This window comes from Triticum aestivum, chromosome 3D (assembly GCF_018294505.1).
Source record: "Triticum aestivum cultivar Chinese Spring chromosome 3D, IWGSC CS RefSeq v2.1, whole genome shotgun sequence".
In the NCBI taxonomy this organism is placed as follows: domain Eukaryota; kingdom Viridiplantae; phylum Streptophyta; class Magnoliopsida; order Poales; family Poaceae; genus Triticum; species Triticum aestivum.
Genome location: NC_057802.1, coordinates 203,936,391 through 203,947,972, shown reverse-complemented (window position 1 = coordinate 203,947,972; position 11,582 = coordinate 203,936,391).

The following is an 11,582-nucleotide window of genomic DNA, read 5'->3' as shown; positions in this document are numbered from 1 at the left end:
CCTTGGCCTCGTTGTGGAGGGCTAGCCATTCTTTTGAGCACCACTCATCGACCAACACCTCCCAACAATCCATCCGGTCTGCACACCATCTCGGAGGCGCCTAAGTTAGCAAATAGAAACTTCAGCGCTACGGCTAAGAATTACTAAATGAAGGAACTTAAGTAGAAGGCCTTAAGAATTACCTTCATGTACTGCTCCTTACTCAGGAACTTATCACGGCACGCCGGCTTGGTCTTCTTGATACCACGCAAGGCGTAGTAGTCTCGAACAGCCTGCACCCGAGCCTCGTGCCGTAAGTTCTGGAGTAGGCGCTTGTAGACGTTCTCGATAACATGTGCCGCGTCCTCCTCGTATCCCTCCTCACACCTGTAGAATGTCTGCAATCAAATGAGACAATATTGATTAGTACAATTAATAACTAGCTAGTTGAAGATTTTTAAATGTGTAAAGGAGAAATTACCCAGAACTTTCTGATCACCATGTCTGCCCTCGTGTCGCAGACGACACCGTCGATAATCTCGTCCGGCAGGGCCGGGGCAGCCACGTAGTGCTCCCAGCTCAATCCAAGCTCTGGAAGCCGACCCTCACCAGGCAACGTGACAAACCCCGGGAAGTTTTGCCGGCAAAGAACTCCAAGGACGGAGTTGGGCCGGCGGACACTATGATGGTGGTCCCAACCCCTGCAGCATGACAAGCCCAACGCATTAGTTATTTGAAGAAACGTGAATGCACAAGGTACAAAAATATTAAATGCACTTACGTACCTCTCCCCATCAGGGAAAATCAACCTTTTCTACTTGCGGGTCGCCGGCACGGACGGGAGCCGTGTAGCACCACGCTGGTAGACGCTGCCCCCCTCCTCCTCAAGATCAGTCGGCTCCCCGCCATCATCAGCATGGCCACTCGGCTCCTCGGGCTGTTCCGGCCAGGTACCCCATCCGGGCGTGTGCTCCTCCGGGGTCTCATGGGCCGAACTCTCGTGGGCCAAAGGCCAGTTGACCCGAGGCTCGTGGGCCCAAGACCCGTGGACCGGAGGCTCGTGGACCGGAGTCCGTGTAGCCTCCTCCTCGGACGAGTCCACCCTAGCAGTCACGTGCTCGGGTGAAACAGCTGGGGGTGGCGGCGAGGAAGGCGCCGTAGCAGTCACCCTACCTCCTCTCCCGCGACCACGTGCCCCACCTCCTCTCTTCCTACCTCGTCCCCTGCTGGGCACCGCGGTCGACAAAGAAGGGCCCGGCGGTGTGGCCATACTGTCTAGCAACGCTCGGCGGAGAGGTGCGTCTAGAATGGAAGACCTCTGACCACGCGCCGACGAAGAAAGGGCCTTGGCGCGCTCCCGACCAACGCCCACCATCTTTCAACACCTGCCATGACAAATAGTAAACGAAATTAGTACAACATAAAAAAAGACCGACAGGAATAATAATATGTGTATCACTTAAGTGTATCGTCATCAAGTACAACATAAAAAAATTTAATACCTGACACTACTAATAATCTCGATCAGTATCATCAATAAATGCATAATCATCATCATCACTATAATCAATGATGGGCTCATAGGGTTCAGTGGCATCAACATGTGGAAGACCACCTTGACGTAATCGGTCAAGCAATGACAGGTCATCCGCAGCAGTAACCTCTTCTTGTTCCGGCTCTTCTTGTTCCTCCTCTGGGGTGATGTCGGATTCACTGTCGCTGTCTACTTCAATGTTTTGGGGTGAAGTATAGCGGTTCTTGAAACACTTTTTGGAAAGACGTGTCTCTTGGAAGAATTCTCCTTCATATGTGTCTGGGTTAATGTGAGGTTCATAATCCTCTTCCTTTGGGGGAGATAGTCTAGCACGTGGCAGCACTTCATAAACGACATCCCAACCTTTCAGATTTGGATTAGTTTGGCAGGCCCACGGTAGATAGAATACTTGGGTCGCCTGTTGAGCCGTAATATAGACATCAGGAACATCTAAATGGGTGCTTTGGTTGATTTCAACTAGCCCTATATGTTCATGAGTCCTTCTAGTCTCCTTCGGCTGAAACCAATAACATTTGAAGACTACGACATTCGGTGGGTTTTCACCATAGAATAGAAGTTCATAAATTGCTTCAACTCTCCCATAATACTCGGTACCTCCTTCGCCGATAGCAGATACACAACAATTTGTAGACTTTCGGTCGGCCATAGATTGCTCTTTGCCATAGGTACGAAAGCGATACCCGTTGATGTCGTATTTGTCAAATGAACGGACCTTATAGTCAAAACCATTAGCGACTTGTCTCAATTCGGCGTCCATAGACTCTGAATTAGCCTACAAGTTTAATATGAAAGGATTGTTGCATTACGCACAAATTAGCGAATGAAACCGGGATAGCCGCCTACAAATTAGCCTACAAGTCTAATAGAAATTACCGTTTGTTTGAACCAAGAGATGAAACCGGGATAGCCGCCTCCTTGCTTTGCGAGAAGCTCATACTCTTCGACAGAATCCTTTTGGATCACCGCTCCATACGAGAATAAGGCGACGTATCGACTGTATGAAATATCCAGGAATAAGAGCAGTTCAAAGGAAATAGAAGTTGTGAAACTATGTACCGAGAACTTACTCGATGTACGGCCACACTTCTATCAGGTTGTTGAAGATATACAACGAAATGGTCCGCCATTGTTCGTTATCCAAAGATACTGGATTTGAAACACTGGCTGGTGCGAGATTCCCTTTGAATAGGCTGAGGTTGGATCCACCCTTTTTAGGGTCGTCAGCATTGTACCGAGGCTTCGGATTATGCAAATGACGATTTTTGGCTTCGTAGTGTGCTGTCACGAAGTTTGCCGCCTCCTCAGTGATGAATGCCTCAGCCATCGATGCTTCAATTCTACGTTTATTTTTACATTTTTGTCGAAGCGTGTTCTGCATCCTCTCAGTTGGGTAGCACCAACGATTTTGCACGCCCCCCCCCCAATCTTGCCTCGGTCGGGAGATGCAAAATCAAATGTTGCCTTGGATTAAAGAAGCCCGGTGGAAAGATCTTCTCTAACTTGCAGATCAACTCCGGCGCCAACTCTTCCATTTCTTCTAGCACGCCAGGCGATAGTTCTTTCGCACAAAGAACACGGAAGAAATAGCTGAGTTCTGCCAGTACTAGCCATTCATCCTCAGGGATGAAGCCACGCAACATCACCGGCATTACCCGCTCAATCCATATGTGCCAATCATGACTCTTGAGACCAAATATCTTCAATTTATCAAGACTGGCTCCCCTCTGTAGATTCGCTGCATACCCATCGGGGAACATCAACTGCATTTTCACCCACAAGATAATTTCCCTCATAGCTGGCCTTCCAAGATTGAACCATGCCTTTGGCTTCGTCCAATTCTGCTTTCCTTTCGGTTCTTTCATGTTTTGTAACGGCCTATCACATAGCGCCTCCAGATCGACTCTAGCCTTAGTATTATCCTTTGACTTCCCATCTATGCCGAACAATGTACCAAAAAGTGCCTCGGCGATATTCTTCTCATGTGCATCACGTCGATGTTGTGTGGGCAAAGGAGGTCTTTGAAGTAAGGCAGATCCCATAAGCATGTTTTGTGAGTCCAGGCGTGCTTAGAATTATACCCCTTGAAGTACCCTGGACGCTCTGGATCTGGCTCGAGAGCGTTTAACTGATCCAGGGTCTGTTGGCCTGTCAATGCAGGTGGTGCAGAGTTTTTGACAACTCTACCTCTGATGAAGTTCTTCTTGTCTTTCCTGAACTTATGGCAAGGATTCAGGAACTGTCTGTGCATGTCGAAGCAAGAAAACTTGCGACCGGCCTAAAGCCAACGAAACTCAAGAGCTCCCTTGCATGTGGGGCACGGGAACCTTCCATGCACACACCAGCCAACGAATAGCGCATACGCCGGCAAGTCATGCGTTGAGTACATGTACCAGACACGCATTATGAAGTTCCGTTTGCTATAGGCGTCGTATGTCTTGAACCCATTATCCTAGGCTTCTTGCAATTCATCCTTAAGAGGTTGCATGTACACATTCATATTTTTCCCCGGATAGTTGGGCCCTGGAATTATCAATGTCAGGAAAATGTTCTTTCTTTGCATAATCTGTCCGGGGGGGGAGATTGAGTGGAAAGACAAATACGGGCCAACAACTGTATTGGGCTGCCGTCATACCAAACACACTGAACCCATCCGTGCTGATGCCGACTCAAGGATGCCTCGGATCTGCCGCTTTGTCACCATGTAATTCATCAAACTTTTTCCACGCAACACCATCTGATGTGTGTACAATCATCAGATTCCCATCTGCATCTAGTTCGGTTCTTTTGCCCGTTTTGTGCCATGTCATCTGTCTGGCCGTCTCTTCGACCATGAAAAGACGTTGAAGTCTTGGTACAATTGGCATATACCGAAGAACACTAACGGGGATTTTGGTCCGTGTCTTCTCACCCATACCGTTGTCTACCACAACATACCTGGAAGACTTGCAAATGGGACAATAGTTCAAGTCGGCATAGTCAAGCCTAAACAAGACACATCCTTTCTCACAGGCATGTATCTTATCATAGGGCATCTTCAGTGCACGGAGGATTTTGTCCGACTGGTACAGGTTTGCAGGCATTACATGGCCTTTGTGTAGAAAGCGTCCAAATACTATCATCATTGCACCATAGCATTCTCTGCCCAAGTTGAACTGAGCCTTCAGAGCCATTACTTGTGAGATGGCATCCAACTGACAAAGCTCAGTGTGCTCATGGAGCGGACGTTTTGAAGACTCCAACATTTCATTGAAGGCCTTTGCAGATTCCTCCATCTCCTCGTCCGAATCCCGAGCATCATCGAAGTCTTGCACCATGTTTTCCATCCTTGTACCATGCTCGTCGGTGCGACGACGATCCACCTCAGCTCGGTCACGTTGGGCAGACTCACCATGAAATGTCCACACCGTATAATCAGGTGTAAAACCACTCTTCTGCAGGTGTTTGCCCATTTCAGCCTCTGTCCTCTTTTCCCAATTGCTGCACCGTAAACAGTGGCACCAGGTTTTCCTCTGGCCATTTGCAAATGCGGCTCGCACAAACCCCTTGGTTTTTGTGAACCATTCAGTGCTCCATTTGTTCTGACCTGTGTGACCGGTGTACATCCACGCACGATCACTCATCTTGACTTTCAGAGCTACTAGACACACAACAAATATATATATATAATTCACCATGTATATATTTATTAGTTGATCTACTTTGTCAATTTTATTACGTCCATGCAACCTACACTCTAATAGGTAATGATAGGTCCTAATCCCACCCGAGTATGTTTAGATTGGGTTCATTTTCCCATGCTATGCTCCGGATCCTACGCAAAATTTCGGCAGCACCTCCCCGCTGTTCTCCTGATACACGTCTCTGCAATAAACAGAGAGGATGTGTACCCTGAGAACAACAGGGGAGGCACTGACGAAATTTATGCGTCGGATCCGGAGCAAAGCATATGGGAAAACGAACCCAATCTAAACATACTCGGGCTGTCCATGGATAGCGTTGGACAATTCGAAAGAATCAAGGTTATAAATATGCAAATGCATGCATATTTATAACTATGACGCTTTCGAACGGGAGACACATATTGGTTACGCATACGGATGATTCAAGACACATATATAGCTAGCTATCAAGTTTCATCGGAATAGATCAAATAATTAATGGGGGAGGAGGACATGTCATTTGTGCTCACCCACGAACGAAGGGCAGAGCTCGTCAAACGCACGCCGAGGTCGTCGAACACCAAACCTCGCAGCGATGAAACAACTGCACATTTAAAACTACCCGATCAACACAATTATATATGATGTTTTTCATAACAAAATCAAAAAATATATGACCTAACTAATAATTCACAAATATATGACCCCGTCGGCTTCTAGAAGGCCAAAGAACACCTTTTCGGGAGGTGTCGGCGGTCGGGGTGTCGTGTCGGTGTCGGGGTGCCGTGTCGGGGTCGGGGTCGGGGTCTCGGGGTCGGGGTGTCGGGTCGGGGTGCCGGGTCGGGGTCGGGGTGCCGTGTCGGTGTCGGGGTCGGGGTGTCGGGTCAGGCTCGGGGTCGGGGTGTCGGGGTCGGGGTCGGGGTCGGGGTGCCGTGTCGGTGTCGGGGTCGGGGTGTCGGGGTCGGGGTGTCGGGTCAGGCTCGGGGTCGGGGTCTCGGGGTCGGGGTGTCGGGTCGGGGTGCCGGATCGGGGTCGGGGTGCCGTGTCGGTGTCGGGGTAAGGGTGGGTGTGGTGTCAGGGTGTCGGTGTCGGGGTGTCGTGTCGGTGTCGGGGTCGGGGTCTCGGGGTCGGGGTGTCGGGTCGGGGTCGGGGTGCCGTGTCGGTGTCGGGGTCGGGGTGTCGGGTCAGGCTCGGGGTCGGGGTGTCGGGGTCGGGGTCGGGGTGTCGGGGTCGGGGTCTGGGTGTCGGGGTCGGGGTCTAGGGGTCGGGGTGTCGTGTCGGGGTGCCGGGTCGGGGTTGGGGTGCCGTGTCGGGTCGGTTTTTTTTTCCTCTTTTTTCCTTTTCTTCTTCTACCTCTTCTTCCTTTTCTTCCTTTTCTTCCTTTTTTCTTCTTCTTCTTCTTCTTCTTCTTCTTCTTCCTCCTTTCCTTTTTCCTCTTCTTCGTCTCCTCCTCTCCTCTTTTTTCTTCTTCTTCTTCTTCCTCTTCTTCTTTTTTCTTCTCCTCCTCCTCTTCTTCTTCTTCCTTTCCTTTTTCCTCTTCTTCTTCTCCTCCTCTCCTCTTCTTCTTCTTCCTTTCCTTTTTCCTCTTCTTCTTCTCCTCCTCTCCTCTTTTTCTCTTCTTCTTCTTCTTTCCTCAAACTAAACTAAACCTAAAACTAAACCTGAATCTAAAACTAAAACTAAAACTAAAACTAAAACTAAATCTAAACTAAACATAAACCTAAAACTAATAAAACAGAAAAAAAGGAAAAAACTAAATCTAAACCTAAAACTAAACTAAAACTAAACCTAAAACTAAAAGTAAAACTAAATCTAAACTAAACATAAACCTAAAACTAAAAAAACAGAAAAAAAGGAAAAGAAGAGGAGGTAGAGCTCACCTGGGGCAGGGCCGGTGGAGGAGGTGGCCGGTGGAGGAGGGGGCGTTGCGGTGGAGGAGGGGTGCAGGGCGGCCTGGGGCGGCGGCGCCGGGCCCGAGGCGGTGGGGCGCCGGGGCGGCGGGGGGCCGGGGCGGGGGGGCGACGGGGCGGTGGGGCGGCGGGGGGCCGGGGCGGTGGGGCGTGGGGGGCCGGGGCGGCGGGGGCGACGGGTGGTGGGGCGACGGCGCCGGGCGGCAGTGGCGACGGGGCGGGGGGCCGGTGGGGTGGCGGGGTGGTGGGGCGACCGGGCGGCGGCGAGTGGTGGGGGCGGCGGCGCGCGGCGGGCGGCGGCGGTGGGGTGGGATGTGGGGGCGGGGCGCGTCGGCGAGGAGAGAGAGGGAGAGAACAGAGAGTAACGGGCGGCGGGGGGGGGGGTACGGGCCGTTAGGTAGTCTCCTCTTTGCCGTCCGCCACTCTTTGCCGTCCGCCCTTTTGCCTCTTTGCCGTCTGCTGGCAGACGGCAAAGAGGTGGGGCGTTAAGTTTTTTCCAAACGGGCGGGGGGTGGGGGCCACCTCTCTCTTTGTCGTTTGCCAGCGTACGGCAAAGATTCTTTGCCGTCTGCTGGCAGACGGCAAAGAGCTCGCAGATGGCAAAGAGCTTCTTTGCCGTCTGCCATTTCTTTGTCGTCTGCTTTTGGGTAGCTGATGGCAAAGAGCTTCTTTACCGTCAGCTAGCAGACGGCAAAGAGCTGGCAGATGGCAAATTAGCTGATTCCAGTAGTGCACCTTTACTCATGTCAATGGCATAATCAACTAGCGAGCAATAATAATAAATCCCGAATGACAACACTTTCTCAAAACAATCATGATATGATATAAAAAGAAGGTATCTCGCTAGCCCTTTCCGAGACCGCAAAACATAAATGCAGAGCACCTATAAAGCTCAAGGACTGACTAAACATTGTAATTCATGGTAAAAGAGATCCAGTCATAGTCGTCCCAATATAAATTAACAGTAATGGATGTAAATGACAGCGGTGCTCTCCAGCTAGTGCTTTTTAATAAGAGGGTGATGACTCAACATAAAAGAAAATAGATAGGCCCTTCACAGAGGGAAGCAGGGATTTGTAGAGCTGCCAGAGCTCGATTTTAAAGCAGAGATAAATAATATTTTGAGCGTCATACTTTCATTGTCAACATAGCAACCCAGAGATGGCGATATCTTCCATGTTACACACATTATAGGCGGTTCCCAAACAGAATGGTAAAGATTATACTCCCCCTCCACCAACACGCATCAATCCATGGCTTGCTCGAAACAACGAGTGCCTCCAACTAACAACAGTCCCGGGGGAGTTTTGTTTGCAATTATTTTGGTTTGATTTGCTTAAAGCATGAGACTGGGCATCCCAGTGACCAGCCACTTTCTCGTGAGTGAGGAGCGGAGTCCACTCCTCTTGAGAATAACCCGCCTAACATGGAAGATAAGGACATCCCTAGTTGATACATGAGCTATTCGAGTATACAAAACAGAATTTCATTTGAAGGTTTAGAGTTTGGCACATACAAATTTACTTGGAACGGCAGGTAAATACCGCATATAGGAAGGTATAGTGGACTCATATGGCATAACTTTGGGGTTTAAGGAATTGGATGCACAAGCAGTATTCCCTCTTAGTACAAGTGAAGGCTAGCAAAAGAATGGGAAGTGACCAACTAGAGAGCGACAACAATCATGAACATGCATTAAAATTAATAAACATTGAGTGCAAGCATGAGTAGGATATAATCCACCATGAACATAAATATCGTGAAGGCTATGTTGATTTTCTTTCAACTACATGCGTGAACATGTGCCAAGTCAAGTCACTCGAATTATTCAAAGGAGGATACCACCCTACTATACCACATCACAACCATTTTAATAGCATGTTGGCACGCAAGGTAAACCATTATAAACTCCTAGCTAATTAAGCCTGGCATAAGCAACTATAATCTCTAATTGTCATTGCAAACATGTTTATTCATAATAGGCTGAATCAGGAATGATGAACTAATCATATTTACAAAAGCAAGAGAGGTCAAGTTCATACCAGCTTCCCCTATCTCAATCAGTCCATAATATATCGTCATAATTGCCTTTCACTTGCATGACCGAACGATGTGAATAATAATAATAGTGCACGTGCATTGGACTAAGCTGGAATCTGCGAGCATGCACTAAACAGGAGAAGACAAGGCAATATGGGCTCTTAGTTAAATCAACAATAATGCATATAAGAGCCACATCAACAATTTAATCATGGTCTTCACCTATCGACCCGCAAAGAAAAGAAAAGAAATAAAACTATTTACACGAGAAAGCTCCCAACAAGCAAAAGAAGAACAGGAAATATTTTTTTGGGTTTTCCTTTAATTGTTACTACTACAGCATGAAAAGTAAACTAACTAAAAGCTACAAGTAATTTTTTTTTGGTTTTTCTTAGTGTTTTTCAAACACACAAGAAGAAGGCAAGAAAAAGAAAATAAACTAGCATGGATATTACAGTGAAAGAGTATGAGCACCGACAACTAGCAATGAGTGTGTAAACATGAATGTAATGTCGGTGAGAGATACGTACTCCCCCAAGCTTAGGCTTTTGGCCTAAGTTGGTCTATTGCCACGGCTGGCCTGGTGGATATCCAAAGTTGTAGTTGGGGTCGTACTGAGATGCAGCAATCATTGCATTATGGGCTGCAGCTTGGAGGCGAGCTATCTCAGCCCCCCTCTCGTACTCGGTCGCCTCCTCTCTGGTTATGAAATATCTCCCCTTTGCCTGAAAATCAAAGAAAGTAGAAGCAGGGAGAGCTACGAGATAGGTGCGTCGTTTGTCAAAGATTAGTCGGTACTGGAGGAACTGATCATTCCTCTCAACAAAACGATGACGAACCATAGCCTCATAATCTAACTAAGCAGGAGGCAACTCAATATCATCCTCATGTATTGTCACACCAGGAAAATTAGCTAAATGGGTTGCATAAATTCCACCAAAAAATATCCATTAAATCTATTATTATGCAACCTATGTGCAACAATGGCTCCCAAATTATAATGTTTATCCCCTAACACAGCAGTCCTGAGAACACTGAGGTCAGGGACACACATGTGACATGCTTCATCCTTACCATTTATGCACCTACCTATGAAGAGAGCAAAATTATGTATAGCAGGAAAATGAATGCTCCCTATGGTAGCATGTGCTATGTCTCTAGATTCCCCCACAGTTATACTAGCAAGAAAATCTCTAAATTCAGATTTTGCGAGGTTCACTAGTACTACCCCATTGTGGAAGTTTGCAAACAGTGGTAAAATCCTCTAAGTCCATAGTATATGAATTTTCATAAAGATCAAACATGACAGTTTGAGAATTGCGTGAAGATGAAAATTCAAACCTCCTCACAAAAGAACTAGTGAAATAGTGGTACTGACGACACTTATCTGCCTTGAAGCTCACAAGATCAGAGTTCCGCAAATATGCGTTAAATTCTTCCTTGATTCCTACTTGATCCATGAAGTCCTCGGAAGGCCATTCACAAGCCCTCACTGGAGCGTCCCTTGGTGGTTCATCATCCGCATCGCGCATTGCAAGCCTGGGTCCTTGCTTCCTTGAAGAACCACCTTGGTACATTTTCCTAAACATATTTCTTCCTCTAAAAAATTTCTGAAATTTTTAGTAACTTCAAATAAAAGTGAACCAAGCTCAACAAAACTGATAGCAACTACTCCTACAAGTGCCTAGAGACTATATCATGCATTAGAACTACTTGGAACCATATAAATTTGACATGCAAGCTCAAGAACATGGTCACCTAGGCAGCAAAAATTTGCAATGAATAAAGCACTAGAACAAAAACTAATTGGACCAATGGAGGAGTCACATACCAAGGAACAATCCCCCAAAGCAGTTTTGTGAGAGGTGCTTTGAGCAAGGAGATTGAAAATCGCAGCAAAATGAGCTAGAACTCATGCTTGAGCTGGTTGGTGATTTTATGGGAGGAAGAAGAAGTGTGTGGCTGCAGGAATAAGTGGAGGGGAGCCACCGTGGGCCCACGAGGCAGGGGGCGCGCCCAGGGGGTGGGAGCGCCCAGGACCCTTGTGCCCAGGTGCTTGCTCCCCTGCTATGTTCTCAGTGCCTGATATTCTAAAATATTCCAGAAAGAATCATATTTAAATTTCAGGGCATTTGGAGAACTTTTATTTTCGGAGTATTTTTTATTGCACGGATAATTCAGAAAACTGACAGAATATATTATTTTTACTTTATTTCAACTAAATAACAGAAAGTAAAAGGAGGGTACAGAAGATTGTGCGTTCTAACTTCATCCATCTCATGCTCATCAAAAGGAATCCACTAACAAGGTTGATTAGGTCTTGTTAACAAACTCATTCCGAATCACATGAAACCGGACAAATTTGAATAACACTATGTTACCTCAACGGGGATATGCACATCCCCAATAATAAGAATATCATATCTCTTTTTGACAGTT